Source organism: Amblyomma americanum, chromosome 3 (assembly GCF_052857255.1).
Source record: "Amblyomma americanum isolate KBUSLIRL-KWMA chromosome 3, ASM5285725v1, whole genome shotgun sequence".
Taxonomy (NCBI): Eukaryota; Metazoa; Arthropoda; class Arachnida; order Ixodida; family Ixodidae; genus Amblyomma; species Amblyomma americanum.
Window position 1 is genome coordinate 27,224,694 of NC_135499.1, and position 21,207 is coordinate 27,245,900.

Genomic DNA, 21,207 nt, shown 5'->3' on the forward strand with positions numbered 1-21,207 from the left:
GCGGTTTTCTTTGTTTTGTTGATAGTCTGCGTCGACTACTGTCTTGTAAGGTGGCCCCTGGGCCGTCGTCAAGTTGCTTGGTGCAACTTTTAGTCCAGGGGAGCATTCAGAGTTTGTGGTTGTACCACTCTGAGAAATAAACGAATTTAATTGAATTGAACTAAACAGTGAAAGGTACAATTGGCATTTGTTACCGTCGACCTGATTATGGGCCATCTTTCAACAACTCTCTCTACCATATTTTAGCATAAATAAGGGATAAATTCCCCAAATCACCTATTATTCTATTTGGTGACTTTAATTTCTCCCAGATTACCTGGCCTCTACTTAGCGTGCCTGGTAAAACACATCAGCGACCTCGGCTCAGATACTTGAATTAATCTTTACACAGTCTTCACAATCGGAGGAAGTTCCGGATGATTGGAGAATTGCAGATATCCTCCCAGTCTTTAAATCTCGTGACCGCAAATAAGCCTCTAACTTCCGTCCTATATCTCTAACCAGTGTGGCACCAAAATTACTCGAACACATTATATCCACGAACCTAATGACTCATCTTGAACCGAACGACTTTTTTTATCCGCACCAGCATGGTTTTAGGGAACACCTTTCATGTGAAACCCAGCTTGCAGAGTTCATACACGATTCCCTCGAATCCATGGATGACAACCTTCAGATAGATGCTATATTTTTTTATTAATCCAAAGCATTTGATCGGGTCCCCCACAATCATTGGGCGCGGCGGCACTGCAAGCATGCGGTACGATAATCCGCTCGTCTACTTTTTGCAGATAGCTGTCACCTTGCTGCTGGTGCCAACAACCTACGGACAGCAAGACTATGCAACACAGTCATCGTTAACCCGACTCTCCGATGAATGTGAATACCACGTGCTGACGGCTTTACCAAAGCTGGACTGCCGCGGCATCAACCATGACTACCCATTTCCTGGAACACAGAGCGCAGACTCAGAATTCGACGCACCCCTGGCGGCAAACCGGACGCGTATAAAAGTACGCCACAGGCATCACGGCACCATTGGGCGCAGCGGCACTGCAAGCATGCGGTACGATAATCCGCTCGTCTACTTTTTGCAGGTGAGCAACAAATTTGGCAAATGTATTCGTTCAGATGATCCATTCTTGGTAGTGCTGCAGTGCCCAAGGCTGCTGTGTCCTTTGCTGTATGATTTGGAATCTTATGTACGAAAACAACTTCTGTTGGCTGGAGACATCGAGTCAAACCCTGGCCCCGACATGGCCCAAGTAATGAAACAACTTCAAGAAATAGCGACGGACCTCAAAGAAATCAATGAGAGACGTTTAACTTCCATAGACGAAAAGTTAGAAAATCTTGCTATCCTCGATAACAAGATCTCGCGCTGTTTGAACGAGGTGGCCAGCCTGAAGGGGGTGGTTTCAGACCTTGAACTGAAACTTGACGATTTTGAAAATCGCTCTAGAAGGAACAATTTGATAGTTTACGGTGTCCCGGATGATTCTGAAGAGAGCGACGACTCTCTTGACAAATTAGTGAACCAAAGCATCTTTAACAAGCTCCTCAAAATTAAACCTGTAACAATCGAAAGGATACATTGGCTAGGAAAGCCGGGAAAGAAAAAGAGCAGACCAATAATAATGAAACTCCTGGACTTCCGGGATAAAGCCCGAGTGCTGAAAAATTTCCACAAACTAAAAGAGAGTGACTTCTCAATTGGCGAAGACCACTCGGTACGGGTACGCGATATCAGGAGGAAACTATGGCAGTGTGCAAAACCAAATAAGGATAGTGAAGACAAAGTACATTTGGTATACGATAAAATACGCATAAACGGAAACCTTTACCGTTGGGATGACACAACAAACGATAAGGTACTCATTGAAACAGATTCACACGTTCCACAGGAGCCTGATTCACCCCCCAGCGAAAAAAACGAACAGGCAGATGCACCGGCGTCGCGCACCCGTCACAAAGCGAACCGTCCCAAATAAGCTTCCTAAACATAAATGCCCGCAGTATTATAAACAAGACAGACTCACTGGAATCTTTGCTTCTGTGCCTGGAACCTCATTTTGTGGCCGTAACCGAAACGTGGCTATCATGCGATGTCCGGAACGCTGAGATTACGCCACCTACGTATTCTGTCATACGAAAAGATAGAACAACACGTGGCGGCGGAGTGGCTATCTTCATCAAAAATAAAATACCATACACAGTCTTGCCGGATGTCGAAAACGTCGAGGCGTTATTTTGCAAACTAATCTTTGGCTCACGTAGCATTACCGTTGGATGTGTTTACCGCAGCCCTACAGCCGATCGTCACTGTATGTGGTCTCTATATAATTACATGCGCCGCTATGCTTTTGGGTCCAGATTAATACTACTCGGCGATTTCAATCTTCCTGACATCAACTGGCAGACGTTAGAGTTTAATTCTCCTTCCTCAGAAATTATCATTGATTTCATGCTCCACTTCAACCTATCACAAGTAGTAAATCAACCCACACGATCACAGGGACTCGCATCGAACATCCTTGACTTAATATTTCTCAGCACCATTTTCCTACTGACAAAGCTCAAACTGTAACCCTATATGGAATATCTGATCACAAATTGGTTTTATGCAATGTTCCCGTCCATGATGCCGTAATCTCGTCTCAAACGCAAATTTTGTACCCTGATTTTTGTAACGCAGACGACACCAGTATTCTAGATCACCTGAATTTTGAATTCTCAAATTTCGAGGTTTTTTCTTCCAACGCTTCAACAGATATTGAAATGTTTTGGCTTAGGTTCAAAACCATTGTATTGCACTGCATTCAATGTTTTGTTCCAACTAAAACAAAGAAAACACAGAAACAAAATCCCTGGATTACGCGGGACATCATTCACGCCAAGAGGAAGGTGAAAAGACTGCGAAAGCAATTGAAGTCAAATCCACAAGCCAAAAATCAACTTACAATAGCCATCCAAACAATGAAATTAAAAATCAAAGCAGCCAGAACTAACTACTTCGCAGAAACGCTTCCTAATCTTTTGGAACGCGCGCCCCGGAAATTTTGGGATTAAATAAACCCTAAAAAGAGTGAACCTGAAGGCTCAAGAGAAGTGCACCATATTACTGCCACATCCCTAAACAACTACTTTCAATCGATTTTTACTAAAGATAACGGTTTTGATCCACACTTAAACTACAGCAACGAAAAGCAACTAGAACCACTCACTGTGACCGAGTCAGGAATACTAAATTTATTACTTGCTTTAGACACAAAGAAAGGACTAGGCCCAGACAACCTGCCGAACTCATTTCTTAAGAGATATGCCGAATGTACAGCCAAATATCTATTCATAATCTTTAACAAATCATTGTCATCCTGTGCTCTTCCGAATGAGTGGAAAATTGCAAAAATCATACCGATACACAAATCCGGAAACAAGAATGATGTCGCAAACTGCAGGCCCATCTCACTCATTTCCACGACTTGTAAACTCCTGGAACACATCATCCTAAAACATATAACGACACAACTGGAACGGGAACACATCTTATCACCATTACAGCACGGATTTCGAAGGGGGTTGTCCACAACTACGCAGCTAATTGAATTAGTGCATAATTTATCCTCCGGTATCGATAATCAAAGACAAATAGACCTATTACTATTAGATTTTTCGAAAGCATTTGACCGCGTATCCCATCGTAAACTAATAATGAAGCTGGAATCTGCATTAGGAAATAGCCCCATAGTTACTTGGATCAAAGACTATTTAACAAACAGAACACAATACGTCTCGCTTAGCCTGGAAAACTCGAACTTAGTGCCTGTAACATCCGGAGTACCACAAGGTTGCGTATTAGCCCCTGTCTTGTTCCTCATCTATATTAATGACACCATCAAATATTTGTTCTAACATCAAGCTCTTTGCCGACGATTGCATAATATACCGCGAGATCAGTTCAGCCGCAGACAATGTAGCTAAATATACCGCGAGATCAGTTCAGCCGCAGACAATGTAGCTCTGAACGACGACCTTGAAACAGTAAATAAATGGTGTAATGATTGAAAAATGAACCTAAACGTTAAAAAATCAGCCGCGTTATCAATAACCAGGAAAATACAAAAATCATCATCTCAGTATGTCATTAATAATATCCCACTCCCCCAAGTCGTAGAACACAAATACCTCGGTGTAATCATATCCCATGACCTTAGATGGAACTCCCATATAACTCACATTACATCGAAGGCTCTAAAAAGACTCTTCTTCTTGAGAAGGCGCCTCAAACTAGCCCCATCAGAGACAAAACTATTAGCCTATAATACCCTTGTAAGGGGAATTCTTGAATACTATAATATTGTCTGGTTTCCCTCTACTAAACAACATGTAAGTAAACTAGAACAAGCACAAAGGAAGGCAATCAGATTCATTTTTAATAAATATAGCCAAACTGACTCACCAACTGACCTACTCCAGAAATCCGGTATGCTTACTTTGCAGAAGAGAGCCAAACTAGCACGTCTTAGATTCATGCACCAGTTGCTCAATAATCAGCTGCATATTGACACTTCTACATATTTATCCTTTACAGATACCAGGCCCACACGCCGTAAGCACTCTCATACTTTAAACGAGTACACTTTCCGGACCGACTGCTTTAAACACTCATTCTTCCCGCTAACCATACGCGAATGAAATACCCTTGACCCAACCATCACAAGCTGCTCATCATTAAATAACTTTGTAGCCCTCGTCGAACACCAACTGGGTACGGAATAAATGCTTTACGCACCATTACATATGTACCCGCCTTCCAGTCAGGCACAGATCGTGTTCATTGTGTGCGCATTTCTACATGTTCTTCCGTTGCATTACCTTTCATTTTTGCCTTTCGTTTTTAAAATATTGATTCATTGGCTTCCAGTGTCTGTTCTCTGTTCCTTGATTACTGTTGTCTGTTCCGTCCATTTGAAAGTTTATACACTTTTACTTCTATTCTTGAGTTCTTGTTAAACATCTTACCCTCACAACGCTGAGTGTTTACCTTTGTGTTATGCTTGCTTGCCTTATTGTGCTTATTTATTAGACTGTTCAACTTATGCCCTTCCTGTTATAATCTCATATGGGATTGACAGTATGTACCAATAAATAAATAAATAAATAAAAACTTTCATCACTTGAAATTCCCGTCAACATAATCCCTTGGATCGGAAATTTTCTTTCAGGGAGCAAGCAGTTCACTTCTACAAATGGTAGCCACTCTCCTCTTTCCAATGCAACATCGGGAGTCCCTGAGGGCGCCGGCCTCTCACCACTACTATTCCTAATTTACATTAATGACCTCCCTTGCAATATAAAATCAGAATTACGGTTTTTTCGACGATTGCGTAATATACACAGTGATTAGGGCGACCAACGATTCATCTTTGTTTCGGTCCGATCTTGACACTCTCCTCTTGGTGCGATAAATCCCTCTTCTCCTTAATTATTAACAAATGCAAATCTATGTCGTTCAGCAGGAAACGCATCGTGAACCAGCATCAATACAGTATTGACTCATTTTTCATTGACCCCGCATTATCCTACAGATATCTTGGCCTTCATCTGACACCATCGCTATTATGGGTAACTCACGTTCTAAACATTTGCGCTGAAGCCTCACGCACACTCAGATACCAGCGCCGTAACTTGAAGGCCGCATCTCCTGACATAAAAAAACTAGCATATATAACATTCATTCGCCCGAAACTAGAATATGCGTCATCCATCACATCACATCACATCCCTTTATTTTCCTTAAAGACCCCTTTCGGGGTGTTACATAAGGGGTGGGGTTTACAAGATGCAGGCGATCACAGAAGTCGAAAATGTGGATGGACAGGTTATGGCAGCGACATGGTGGGGAAGGCCGTTCCAGTCAGTTGCTGTTCGTGAAAAAAAATGAGTTCATGAAGGTAGTAGAACGGGCTCGTGGACGCAAAACTTGAAGAGGGTGACCGATGCGATGGGATCTGCGTGGTGGGGGTGCGCAGATGTATGGTTCTTGTCTTAGGGGCGAATAAAAAAACTTGTGATACAAAACAAGACTGGCAATGCGACGGCGAGCAGAAAGATCACACAAACCTGACTGTAATTTTAGAGATGATATGCTAACGTCGTATGAGTATGAAGAGTGAATAAATCTGGTAGCTCGGTTTTGTACAGCTTCGATGGCATTTGTTAAATATGCTTGATGAGGGTTCCAGATGGGCGATGCGTATTCCAGTTTAGTTCTGATAAGTGAGATGTATGCTTGTAGTCTGACGTGTTGAGGGGCTTCCCTCAGGTGACGTTTTAAGAAACCTAATGTTTTATTAGCTGATGATATCAGATTAGTTACGTGCAGTCGCCAAAATAAATAATCAGAAATGGTGATACCTAAGTATATGTAAGACTGGACGAGGTCAACAGGGCAGTTAGAAACGGAATATTCAAAAACAAAAGGGTTGCGACGGCGGTGAAAGGACATGTACTTACATTTGTTAGGGTTGAGTGTCATCATCCACTGCGAACACCAGTTTAGTACGAGGTTTAGGTTTGCTTGAAGGGATTCTTGGTCAGAAGGGTTAGTTACCGAACGATAAATAACGCAATCGTCAGCGAACAAGCGGATATGGCAAGATACGCGCTGGGGTAAGTCGTTAATGTAAATGAGGAATAACAAGGGACCAAGGACGGAACCCTGCGGGACGCCAGAGGTGACTGGGAGCGGGTTGGAGGATTGGTTATTAATGTAGACAGACTGAGAGCGATGCGTGAGGAATTCGTTAATTCACGCGATGATGTTTGGATGTAGGTTAAACTGGGAAAGTTTAAGAAGCAAGCGTTGATGAGGTACTTTATCGAATGCCTTAGCGAAGACTAAGAAGATGGCGTCAGTTTGCAGATTAATATCAAGGTTGGCGTGAATGTCATGAAGAAAAATGGCTAGTTGAGTCTCACACGAAAAACCCTTACGAAAACCATGCTGTGACGAATGAAAGAAGTTATTGGAATCTAAGAATTGCATGATTTGGGAGTAAATGACGTGTTCCATGATTTTGCAGGGAATACATGTTAATGAAATGGGCCGATAATTAAGAGGTGAATCAGTATTACCTGTTTTGTGCACGGGAACGACCTTCCCCACTTTCCAGTCACCTGGAATGGTTCCTTCGGAGAGTGATTGCGAAAACAATAAACAGAAAATACTGGAACAGGCTGGGTTAGCGTTTTTCAAAATTTTTGGATTGATATCATCTATGCCGGCGGCAGATGAATGTTTTATTTTATCTATTATGCACGAAATTCCACTACTGCTGAAAGTTATGGCGTCCATGGCTGTAGTAATAAGTGGTAATGTAAAACATGGTGCTTGGGATTCGTCGGTGAAAACAGATGAAAATGCAGAGTTAAAGATGTCTGCACAGTCGGAATCAGCCACGATTTCACCAGCATTGTTAGTGAGGGTGATAGCGCGCGATTCCTTCGGGTTTATCACCTTCCAGAATTTCTTGGGGTTATCAACTATCATTTTTGGTAGTACTACTTCGAAAAATGAACGCTTAGCACTTCCAATCTCGGCCAAGTATGCGTTCTCAGCTTCGTAATATTTTTCCCATGCGTGGGGGTTTGCGTGGCGTTTCGCTGTACGTAATGCGCGTTTTTTCTTGTTTTCGAGCCTTTTCAGTGTCTTTGTGAACCGGGGTTTCTGATAACTGTTTCGTAAACTGCATGACGGAATATATTTATTTGTTAGTTCGATAACTTTATGTTTGAAAAGGGTCCAGTTCTCATTTACACTTCTGGAAAGATAGGACGTTTCAAAGACCGACAGGAAGTTCGTTATTTCAGAGTTGATTACTTCATAGTTTCCCTTATCGTGGAGCCTAATAGTTTGCTGGGAAGTTTGTCTTAATTCAGGTGAGAAGTTAAAGGTGGCATGGATTACCTTATGGTCGCTGATTTCTCGGAGGCCTGTAATGAAATTAAGACTGTCTGGATGAGTGGTCAGTATGAGATCCAGAGTGTTCGCTGCTTCCCCTGCGACGCGTGTCGGTTCCGATACAACTTGGGTCAAGTTAAAATTAAGGCATACGTCAATGAAGTCATTCGGCTCTTCTTGACTAACTATGGGCTGAGGTTGGTTACTAGAGTCGATATTGGGGTAATTGAAGTCCCCAAATAGTAGGATGTGTGCTTTAGGGTGCTTTGATACTAGTTTGTTCAGAACATTGTGAAGCTTGCGGGGAAAGTCGGGACTTTTGCGAGGCGGCCTATAACACACACCAATTAATAACGTCAGAGGTGAGGCGCGGCACATAATCCACAGCATTTCTAAGTCTGACGCGATATCAATGGCAGAACAAGACAATTGTTCGCTGACTGCAATTAGGACTCCTCCCCCACGAGAATACTTGCGATCAGCGCGAAAAAGATTAAAGTTGGGCAGGTCAAACAGAATTTCTGAGTCAGTGATATCGCTGTTCAGCCACGTTTCGTTCAATATAAGTAGATTCCTGCCTGACGAAGTTACAAGGTTCGATACGATATCGCGTTTCGGCAGGAAGCTGCGAACCTTAGTAAAGATTACTGATAGTGAAACGTTGGCGCATGGCGTAGGTGGGGGATGAGCTGAGGGCGATGATCGGCAAGGATGAGCTGATTGCTAGGGTATTTCTCTTACAGATTCTGAAAGTTCATCGAAAACGTAACGTGTGGGGCCAATATGAAAAGTTTTAAATCTCAGGGAAAAAGGCACGGACTTCGCCCTGGCAAAAGCGACAAGATGTTTCCGGCAGTTTTGAACGCGGCGCGAAAAGTCTCACCTAGCCACGCAGGAAAACACGGTGTACACGGACGAGGACTATATCCGAGGAATAGACGCAACAACATCACGAGAGTGGCGGTGGCGGTCGTAGACCACACGGGCGACACGATCAGCTGCGCATCCGCGAGAGGACGTACGGTGGCAGAAGGGGAGGAGATCGCTGTGGCGCTTGCAGCGGTCGAAGGCTACCGCAGAAACAAGCCACAGATTACAATAACGGACTCCAAAATGGCCTGCAGACGATATCAGCAAGGAAGGATCTGCAGGGAGGCCCTACGCATCCTCCTCGGCGCGAGAGCCTCGGGATTCAAAGCGAAGCAAAAGGTCTTCTGGGTACCGAAACACACCGGAGTCGAGGGCAACTCGAGGGCTGACAGCCAGGTTCGCGAGATCACGCACCAAGCTTTGCTGACGGAGGACCTCGAGAACCCCTCGATGGTGGACCCGACGTACGCAGACATCGTAAATCACTACAGAGGCTGCAGGCTCAAGTATCCCCCGCCCCACAAACTCCTCACACAGCAAGAAGCGGTCAGTTGGAGGAGGCTGCAGACTGGCACCTTCTTTAACTTACACGTCCTAAGCAAACTTTTCCCCACCCAGTACAGCGACAGCTGCCCCTGGTGCGGGGACATCCCGACACTTTACCACGTCACATGGGAGTGTAAACACAATTACACCTTCCACAAAGACTAACCCGAGTGCGGAGCAATGGGAGGGCCTGCTCACCAGCAGCGAGCTCACCGCCCAAAGGGCATTGGTGCCGCACGCGTGCGAGGTGGCCAGGACCAGTGGAGCCCTGGAATGAGGGACCACCCTTGCTAAGGAGCCCCCGACGGCGGCGGCGGCTGCGGCCAGCGCCAAGACGCAGCTGCAAGGAGACTCTCCGGAACTGACCAAAGAATTAAATAAAGCTTTTCATTCATTCATTCATTCATTCATTCATTCATTCATTCATTCATTCATTCATTCATTCATTCATTCACCTACGCTGTAATCTGTACCTTTGAATTTAGAACCTTTAGAAAGAATTGATTCTTTAGTTGTAAAGGATGTAAACTTAACGATAATTGGGCGTTTCCTGTCCTTAGAGTGTCGTCCGAGGCGATGGGCGCGTTCAATGTCGTTAGGGCTCAACTGGGTGTCCAGGTGGTCAGAGCAGTGGCGAATGATCAAGTCTTCTGTAAGCGAATACGTTTCGGTGGGGTTGGTATCGAGTAAACCATAGAAAAGTAGGTTATTGCGCCGAGAGCGATTCTCTGCGTCATCTAGACGAGCTTCCAGCACACCAACTAAACGAGACGTTGCAGCCGAAGTGGCCTGAATCCCCTCCAGATCATTGCGGAGTGTAGACCGACTTTCGTAGTGAGTTTCTAAGGCGCTAAGACGCGTAGTTAGATTAGTCTTTTTCAGGTCTATTGAGAGAAAACTGTCTATATAGAAAACTGCCAATATCATATAATTCTGGTAAAAGAGTGAGGTGGCTTCATATCGTGGTGTATTTTCGATTAATCTCATAGTATCCAATACGACAGCAAGGCGGGCGAGTTGGTGATACATATTTGAAAATATACAGCGCGGAAAACGGGGACTTTAGGGTAGAAAACACAGGACAAGCGATGTTTTCTTTCCTTGTATTACAGTGACATATTGTACAAACACCCCGATCAATTGACCAGAGAAATCGTAGAAGCATACAAGATGAGAAAGAAATCAAGATTGTGCGTCCGCAAACCATCCCTGCTCCTGCGTGACAGTGAGGTTGCCTATCTTGACCCAACATAGTGCACGTGCCTCGTGGTTTTATTGTTTGATTGTTGCCTGTTCGCTTATATTTGCCTGTTTGCTGTGATTAAACTTTATCTGAGAGTACAGGGCTTGTCCTGTGTTTTCTACCCTAACGTCCAAGTTTTCCGCGCTGTACATTTCCAAATCTCATAGTATGTTTTCGTACGATATGCAGTGTTCCAAGATTTGTTTTGGTTGTAGTTCCCCATACTAAAATGCAATAATGTAGGCGGGAGAAAATTAACCGGTAGTACAGTTGGCGTTTAAGCCAGGTAGGTGTCGTAAACCTTGGTTAATTTAGATGGCAGTGATTTTAGCTATCTCAATACTTCACTGCTATACGTGTTGAGCCTACTCCGAATATTCTTTAAAAAAAGAAACTCCCAGATTGTTGTGTGCACTCATTAGCCTCAGGGGTTTTCCTTGAAAAGCAAAATCGACAATGCCTCCAGTGTGCTTGTTTTTTGATCGAAATAAAATGTTTTGTTTTGTCAGTATTCAAGATCAGCTGATTTCAACAGAGCCAGGATGGCAGCCTCGAAGTCATGTATTTGCATGAGAAATTAGGCTGGTAAAGATATCTTCATTGAATGAGATATGCGCACCATCTCCAAACAACGTATTCTACACTATTTATTTTTTATTTAAGTACGTACTGAAGACCGTGATTTATCCAGGCAGGAAGGTCACATAAATACAGTGTAAAATCACAGCAACAAAAATACACTGTTTGCGAGAAATAACATAGCGGGAAAATATATCGATACAGTAATACGTCAGCAACATAATATACTAACATGGAACATGATTAACGTACAAAGGTTAGTTTTCGTGGTGCGCGGAAAGAAGGAAAACTTTAACAAATTGGTCTGTGCAAGATAGGGAGATAGTAAATCTTTGCGGTAGTGTCGTCTACACCTTATTGGCATTTTGGAAAGATAGGGTGCAGGATCAAGTCTGAGTTTCTTGTGACGCAGTAAACAAAGAAAATCTAATAATTTGCCTTCTAAACTGCAGTTCGTCAGTACCGTAGGGGAGATAATTTGTGACGGGGAGTCAGTTGAATTATAAACTTAAAATAACCGCTTTTCTATGTATGCCTTCTAGCTTCCTTATGTTGGATTTCTTATATGGGTCCCAAATTGTGTGTAGCTATTCAAGCTTCGATCCAATGAGACTTGTATATCAAGAGCTTAACGTTCGCGGGGTCATTTCCAAGTTTATGCCTCAGATAATGGAGCTTACGGAATACTAGTGAACAAACGATATATATCCAATATCAATAAGGCTATTTTGCAGGTCGCTCTGATCATTCGCGTTAATAACTTCCCGGTATAAAACACAGTTATGTGCGTACAATCCATTGTGTACAACAGGACAGACCTCACCCACAAAGTCGTTTATATACAGCAGAAACAGCAGTGGCCCCAGGACGCTGCCCTGCGGCACACCTGATGTTACTGGAAGACAAACCGACTTGTGCCGACTAAGCACATTTTTTTGCGGTTTGATAAATAATCGTTTGTCTAGGAAACAAAAATGGGAGGGACGGCCAATGGTTTTAGATTTAAAGTTAAGCTGTGGTGAAAACCTTTATGAAATGTTTTACTGAAATCTAGAAAAAACGCGTCCACTTGACTCTGATTGTCAAGTATTGCTGCACATGATTGGACAAATGGAAATAGTTGAGTTGCTGTGGAAAATCCTTGGCGAAAGCTAGGTTTGAAATCTGTCAAATTATTGCCGCGATCTAAAAATTAAAGAATAGTAGTTGCGATAATATTTTCCATTAAATTGGAGTAAGATGACGTTAGAGGTATTGGTCGGTAGTTTCTTACCTGAAGCCGATCACCTTTCTTTTAAAAACAGGCACATCTCGAGCCATCCTCCAGCCATCAGGTATCTTCCCGGTTAACAAAGACGCAAGAAATACGATAATGAAATATCTGGCGAGTGGCTCAGCGTACCTCCGAAGAAACATGTTTGGAATGTCGTCGGGTACAAGGGAAGGTTTTGATTCTAAGTTTAACAGCATATGAACGCCTTCGTACGAGATGAAGTTAGCTTGTGTTGGCCTAACTGGTGTTGTGCATAGCGCGTCATACGGTTTTGATTCTGAAAATGCGCTATGTAAGTAACTGTTAAAAGCTGAGAAATGAGAGCTTGGTTGGTAACCGTTTTATGGTGGATCGTTATTTCAGATAGAGGGGCTTTTTTATCGCTAATGTCGCGCTAGAATGTACTAGTTTCACTTTTTATGAACTTCGGTAAAGTCGTTTTAAAATAATAATATTTTGATCGATGTACAGCTAGTGCGAGAATTTCACAAAGTTTACTGATTATGCATCGCTGTGCGCGTTGGTTGTTTTTCTTTTGAGTTGGCGCCTGAGATGGATAACATTGCGTCATCGAAGGCGTCTGTTTTCGAACTATTTTGTATTTTGTAAGTATGAACTGATTTAGAGTGCGCAGACGTCAGCTCCATGAAAGTGAACAATGCAAGTTTCTACAAGTAGGTGAAGAATGACCGATGTGTCATCAGCACGTGCGAAGTCCTTGACTGGACGCGTTTCAAATGTTCTTGGTTTTGCAAGCGGGGTTATGGGTATGAAAATGCTTACAAGGTCTTGATAAAAATGCCATCGCTTCACAGAGGGAGAGGAATGCGGAATCTTGTTTTGAGCGGACGGAGCTTGTCTGCGCTCCGTGGAATTCTCGTCCTGTGCGCGCAAGGCCCGTTCGTAGATCCACATATTTGTTCGGATCAGACGTATAACGTCGAGAGCTACTCGAAGATACGTTTGTATCCCAGGTAGTGACATTTTGTGCATTATGCGGGACTTTGAAGCCCACGCCAAAACGTGGGATCGCTAAGCCTCGCAAGCACTTCGGCACCGGGCCCGGCGTTCGTCGCCGCGTTCGGGCTGACCGGCGAGCAGCTACTCCGCTATAGCTACCGAGAGGAGCAGGATAAAAAGTCCCTACAAGTTACCCAGATGGCGAAGAACGAGCTCGCAAACGAGTCCGCCAACACTAGTGAATACATCAATTCCGCGATTGCCACGAATCCGAGACGAACGCAAATCTAAACTCAACGGGTGCAACATCCGAAATTGGAGATCCAGATACGCCGACAGGAACCTCCTTCTAGAAGAGGACCACGGCACATAGCGGTACAGGAAACATTATATTGGCATTGGAATTGTCGGGGATCCAACCAAGCCTTCATTTTTTCAACGACACGTCGGAGACGACACCTGCTGTATTAGTACTTCAAGAAGCGAATACGGTCATCACCATTAAGGGGTACGAAACTTTCCTAGACGAGCACAGCCTAGGAATACTCGTTCACAAGGAGTTTACCGCAACGCTGTAAGAACCGCTAGCCCAAAATATCGAACATGCTTACGTTGAAATTCTTCCCAAACAAAGGCGAAAACGCAGTTTGCACATACTGAACGTGTACTGTCACCCCAGGGACTCATGTCGTCAGATAGCCATGCTATTTAAGAATTTCGTCAAGAGGGCAGGTAAGGACCCCCTCGTCATAGTCGGTGATTTCAATGCGCCCCGTCAAGCATGGATATATCACTAACACCCGAAAGGTGGGAGAATACTTGAGATCGCTAACAGACAGGGGCTCACAATCTTAACGTACCCCCTGCAACCCCCCAGAGTGGGAAATAGCGTCAGCAGAGACACCTGTACAGATCTCACGCTTGTGAAAAACTGCCTGCAGGCAACCTGGTCTAACACTGGCGAGTCCCTGGGCAGCGATCACTTCATCGTCTCCTGCACTGTTCACGGAGTAAAATGTTAAAAACCGTTTGGCAAGGCTAGCATTCTGAAATGGGACAAGTGGAGAGAGGAAATCGCACGTCTCCCGGACGAAGGTATAAACAAAATATTGAGGCACGGACAGCGCTACAGATGAAAACCGTCGCCAGGCACTCTGCGACAGTCAACACCCTGGAGGAAACTCTCGCGGTTGACCCGCACTTGTTACATCCGTGGAAAGCCAGGAGATCTCTGACAAGGAGGTGGAAAAGGCAAAAGTTAAACTGCAAGCTGGAGATCAAGCTTGCAGAACTCACCAAGGAAGCGGATGACTACGCACATAACCTCGCTAACAAAAACTGGCTCAAGCTGTGTGATGAGCTCAACGGTAGAACGGGAACGGCTAAAGCATGGGGACTCCTCAGATCCCTTATCGAAACGAACTCAAACCGGAAAGAGCAAACATACACGTTCTGTAAGGCCCCGCACAGCTATAAAGGGGACAACGAAGCCCTTATTGCAGAATTTGCACGAAAATCCCTCTATCTGTGATCTTCCTACCCTCTCACTGCGTACACCGGCGCACCCAATGAAGAGATGAACCAACACGTAACGGTAGAGAACCTGAGGGCGGAGCTTGAAGTCATGCTTAACAAATACCGCTCCTGGAAGAGACCAGATAAACAGCAAGTTACTCTTGAGATGGACGACACCTTCTTAAGAAAATTAGTGAAATACTTCAACACGCAGTGCTGGAACAAAGAAGGCCAGATCCCCGACTCCTGGAAGCTGGCTTTAGTACGGTTTATTCCCAAGCCCAAAAAGTCATGCGATATTGATCATTTAGGACCGATCTCCCTGACGTCGTGTCTTGGTAAACTGTTCGAGAGGACCGTGAACACCCGACTGAAGAGACTCCTGAGGTATAATGACCTTCTCCCGGACACGCCGTACGGGTTTAGAGAAAGCTGTCTACACAGGATATTCTCCTTCGTATCAGAGAGGATATTCTGGAAAACCCCGGCAGATGTCAGGTCAAGGCCATCCTTCCGCTCGATTTAAAAGGTGAATTTTACAATGCCAGCCACCAAGGAATACTGGAGAAGCTTAACAGAATCAACTGTGGCGACCGTACACATAATTAAGTGAGGGACTTTCTCTCCAATGGGAAAGCGTCATTAAGTATCGGTGATCGGACCTCCACCCCGTTCAATCTAGGTTCCAAGGGCACTCTGCAGGGAATGGTCTTATCTCCGCTTCTCTTCAACCTGGCCATGCGTGGGCTACGAGAGAAGCTAGACCGCATCCAAGGCACTGAGCACGCTATATACGCCAACAACATTACGATCTGGTGTTGCAGCGGTAATGAAGGGGATATTCAAGACCGGCTTCAGGATGCAGCGAACGTCAGCGAACGTCGTGTGACAACATTAGGCGAGGCATGGTTTAACGTGCTGTCCCGAGAAATCAGAGTTACTCCTGATCGAGAGGGGCAAGGAACAGAATAAGGCATTCTTGCCGTCCACTCCCTCTGTCGCTATTATGGTCCAGGGTATGAGCATTCCGATCAAGAAAGAAATCAAGATCCTGGGAGTCATCATACCTAGCGGCACCAATAACACCACAACAGACAGCTCCAAGCCTATTCCGACCAACTCTGTAGAATGCTACGCCGAGTAATCAAGAAAAAGAAATGGGCTAAGAGAGAAGGAGGCCCTAAAATTAGTTCAGGATTTCATTCTCTCTAAGAAACATACGCCACCCCGTACTTACGGCTTAGCAAAAAGGAGAAAGACCAACTGGATGTTGTTATTCGAAAGGCAGTTAAGACGGCACTGGGACTTCGTTTGTGCACATCCACTGAGCGCATACTACAGCTGGGGATCCATAACACCATCTAGGAACAAATAGAGGCCCACCGTGTCAACGAAACGGTCAGGCTCTCAACATCTGACCCTGAAGGAAAATATTACAGAAGCTGAGAATCCGACCACCCCGTAAAGTCGCCGACAAGATCGACATGCCCATGCAGATGAGATCACACATCACGACTCACCCCTTACCAAAACGCAATGGATGAGGAATAGAACAGAGAACGCAGACTAGCCAGAGCTAGACACCTCTCTAAACGCTGGGATGGAAGCAAGGACACGATCTGCGGCGATGCGGCTGGACCCGTAAACAGGGTCGCGAAGTTGGAGCAGTTTCACCTCGGGGTTATAATTGCAAGCAGTCTTATCGAAGCAATGGATACCGCATCGGCTGTAGAAGCAGCGATCGCACTAGCGATATGAAACAACAGCGAGGCAACGGTTATATTCGGCTCATAAGCAGCTGTGCACAATTACCTAAGAGGTCGTGTTGGCCCTCCATGTTGGGAAATTTCGGAAACGTCTAATCCTTCCGACGTCCAGATCTTCTGGATGCCAGGGCACCTCTCAACGACGGGCAATGAGGCAGCCAACGCAGCTGCTCGAGCTCTCTTCCTCCGAGCATCTGGCATGCAGCCTCTCTCTGACACAGTTAACAAACCCTCACCATATCTAAGCTACAAAGAAATTACGGAGTACTAAAAAAAGCAAATATCCTCTTCCTCACAAAACCCTTAGCAAATTTGAAGACATTTGGAGGGCACATAATCAGGCGACAACAAACTAATACTCTGTCCAATCCCTACTTGATGAGTAAATGGTATCCAGACACCTACGATTCGTCCTGCCCTTTCTGTGGAGCAGTTGGCACACTCTTTCACACGGTTTGGGAATGTCAAGAAAACCCTGGCTTGGACAGCAATCCCGATCCGACATATGAGCGCTGGGAAGCAACCCTTTATATCCACAGTCCCCTCGACCAGATATCTAGTTGAGAGGGGCCCACCTAGTATTTATGCTCTTAATAAATGCTTTACCTCCTACTCCTCCAGGCTTCACTGATGCAATGCATTCATCGAGAGCGTGGGGAACTAGCGCCAAATATAAAATGAAATATTTGTACGAGATACACGTGTTGGCTTATGAAGCACTCGACACAGATTGTAGTAAGCGTTATGTCGAAGACAAGATCCACGTGTTTGTTGTACTGTGAACACGGGTGTAGTCGTTCCCAGTCAGCGCCAGGTAAGTTGTAGTCACCAAATAACAATATTTTGTTCTTTTTGTATTTTGATGTGTGCAAGCGTAATTTAGTTAAGTAATCTAATCATGTGTGACGTTAGGAGGCTACAAGCCGCATACAAAATGAAGCAATATCCCAAGCAAAACAGTTTGATCCAAAGACGTTCGTGATCAGGTGCTTCTTCAAGCAAAACAGCCTGTACTTGATTTTCAACAATCACGGCTACTTCTCGACCCCTCGTTGGCCTACCTTTACGAAGTATCCTGTATGAGGGGGGCGGGGGATGAGTTCATCTGTAATCTCACCAAGCAGCCACGTTTCCGTAAAAATTGTGATATGAGGGTGGTGCTGAAGAAGAAGGATTTCAAGTTGGTGATGCTACGGGTGTTAGCGTTCAGTATTCGTAGCTGCTTGTCCTTAGCAGTTCCCTTGTGGCCTCGAATACGTTTGTTTTGGCGGAATTGGCATTTACTAGCATCAGCATACTGATTGCTTATATTTGTGTCGTTTACGGTCATGACTGCTTCTCTGAAGGCGAGTTGGGCCGTGCATGTTTTTTGTAAGTTTTTTTTAGCAATGGTACACATAAACACAAATCAACCCAGATGGGTGTGTAGGCTTAACGCCTCAGGAGCGAAGGAAACGAGACCACTGCTACGAGCCGACACCAGAACAGAACTGCCAGCCGTGGCTGCACGAGCCACGACCAGGTGCCGTCTTTATTCTCTTCGCAGGGTGGCGCGCGCTAGCCGGGTTGTCGGCGCCGCCCAAGAGAGGGTGCTACAGGGCCCCCTGCCTAGACTGGAAGTCGAAACGGATGGAGGGCCGGCGATGGCACTCGAGCACTAGGTCAGGCGGCGCTGGTAGTCGTTCCAGGGCGGTCTCCATGTAAGCCGGTTTAAGGCGGTCTAGACTGATGGTCTCTTCGCGGCCGTTTTGGAGGATGGTGGCGGTTTTCGGGGTGCGGCGGAGAACGCGGAAAGGTCCGTCGTAAGCCGGTGTGAGTGGAGCTCGGACAGCGTAGCGGCGCACAAAAACGTGGGTCGAAGTGGCCAGGTCGGGGTGTACGAAAATGGTATGTTGGCGGGACGGACGTGGGGTAGTAGGCCGGAGGTCTTTAACGCAGTCCAGCATGCGTTTTAGGAATTCTTGGGGCTGGGCTGGAAGCTGCTGGGATGTAAAGAAGTCTCCTGGAAGACGCAAAGCACTTCCATACACGACCTCTGCAGCTGAGCACTGTAAGTCTTCTCGGATGACGGCCCTTAGACCAAGCAGCACAAGGGGCAAGGAGTCGACCCAGGAGGCGCCATTGAGGCGGGCAGCGAGGGCGGCCTTCAATTGGCGGTGAAGGCGTTCCACCATGCCGTTAGCACAGGGGTGATATGCAGTGGTACGGCAATGCCTGGCACCGAGAATATTTTTAAGGAAAGCAAACAGGGAGGACTCAAACTGGCGTCCACGGTTGGTTGTCACAGTGAAAGGACAACCAAATCGAGATACCCACGCAGAAATGAAGGCGCGCGAAACAGTCTCTGCGGCGATGTCAGGAATGGGGACTGCCTCCGGCCGGCGAGTGAAGCGGTCGACTATGGTCAAGATATAGCGGTAGCCTCGAGAGATGGGTAGAGGGCCCACGATGTCGAGATGAACATGGTCGAAACGACGGCCAGGGGGTAGAAAGGCATGGGAAGGTGTCTTGGTATGTCGACAGATCTTGGTCGACTAACAGGGTAGGCACCGGCGCGTCCAAGCACGCACATCAGCGTTGATTCCGGGCCAAACATAGCGATGGGTGAGAAGGCGCTGAGTAGCCCGAATGCCTGGATGGCATATGTCATGGAGAGAATGGAAGATAGGGCGACTTAGTGAAGCCGGAACAAAAGGGCGAGGAAAGTCCGTTGAAACATCGCACCACAAGGGCTCAGGTGAGCAAGGATGGGGCACAAGCCGTAATCGGAGAGAACGAGGGTTCACCGAAAAGCGGCGAGCTCATCGTCATTCTGCCGGGCAGAAGAGAATGCGGACCAGTCGACGGTGGAAGATGGAGCGTCTACCGCGACTATACGAGAGAGGGCGTCAGCGTCGGTGTTGGCTGCCCCTTTCACATGCCGGATGTCGGTAGTAAACTCCGAGATATAAGCGAGCTGACGGAGTTCACGTGACACGTACTTCGATGAGTTGGTCCGGAACACATATGCCAGCGGTTATGATCGGTTAGCACGTGAAACTTGCATCCTTCTACAAAATGCCGAAAGTGCTGGATAGCGGAGTAGATGGCTAGGAGCTCTCGACCGAAGACGCTGTAGCGGGTCTCAGCAGGAAGTAGCTTCCGAGAGTAAAAAGACAATGGTCTCCACTCAGAGTTAATGTACTGCTGTAAGACGGCTCCGATGGCCACGCTGGAGGCATCCACCATCAATTTTGTAGGGGCGTCGTTGCGCGGATGGACTAGAAGCACGGCGTTAGCGACTGCTTGCTTCGCGGCAGTAAAGGCGGACTGGGCTTCTAATGACCAAGAGATTGCGGAGGACGGGCTAGCGGTTCACCGGAGGAGGTTGGTGAGCGGGCGAAGTGGCTCTGCACAGTGCGGGATAAAGCGGCGGGAGAAATTCACCAGCCTCAGGAATTGTCGCAGGAGGCGCAGGGTTGTGGGCAGGGGAAAATTCTCGATGGTCTGGACGTGGGACGCGAAGGGGCGGATACCCACTGAGGATATGTGATGACCCAAAAACTCGAGCTCAGAAGCACCGAAAACACACTTGGAGGCATTCACAACCAGGCCGTAGTGCTGTAGACGCTTGAACAAAGCACGTAGGTCTTGCTCATGATCATGAGGTGTAGGGCTGGCGATGAGGGCATCGTCAAGGTACGCGAATACACTCGGTAGGCCCCGCGCGACCTCAGCCATGAACCGCTGGAAGGTTTGAGCCGAATTGCGTAGTCCAAAAAGCATCCAGACGTACTCAAACAAACCAAAGGGCGTCGTGATGGCGGTCTTAGGTATGTCGGCGGGTTCAATGCGAATTTGGTGATACGCCTTAACCAGGTCAACTTTGCTAAAAATGGCGCAGCCGGCGAGGCGCGATGTAAAGTCCTGGATGTGGGGCAGCGGATAGCTGTCGTGGACAGTGTTGGCATTCAACGCCCGATAGTCGCCGCAGGGACGCCAGTCACCGGAATCACGCTTGGGCACTAGATGCAGCGGAGACGCCCACGCGTTGGATGACGGGCGTATAATGCCGAGCTCCAGCATGTGGTCAAACTCACGTTTGGCGATAGCGAGACGGTCTCCAAACAAGCGGCGCGGTCGAGCAGCTGCGGGTGGACCCCGGGTGACGATGTGGTGTGTCACAGTATGTTTAGGCGCCTGAGTGAGGTTGCATGGCTTAGTGAGCTCCGGGAAATCCGCCAACACTTTTTCGAACTGAGAGGAAGGTATCAGCGTGCGAATGCCCATGGGAGCAAGGTCGGACGAGACTCCCGAGATGGAGAGATGAGTCAGACCGTCGGTAAGGCGACGATGCCGCACGCTGGCGTCTAAGTCTAAGTAGGAGAGGAAGTCTGAGCCGATGATCGGGCGAACCACGTCTGCGATGACGAAGACCCATCGAAAAGTGCGGCGTAGGCCGAAGTCGAGGGTGAGAGATCGTAGCCCATACGTGGCTATAGACGAGGCGTTG

General features: G+C 46.5%; 1 protein-coding gene across 2 annotated transcripts in view; it reads right to left on the bottom strand.

The window, feature by feature from the left end:
* LOC144124489 (uncharacterized) overlaps positions 1 to 21,207 on the bottom strand; it is a 1,136,493-nt gene that overhangs the window by 1,033,517 nt on the left and 81,769 nt on the right. The gene's annotated exons all lie outside the window — the stretch shown is intronic.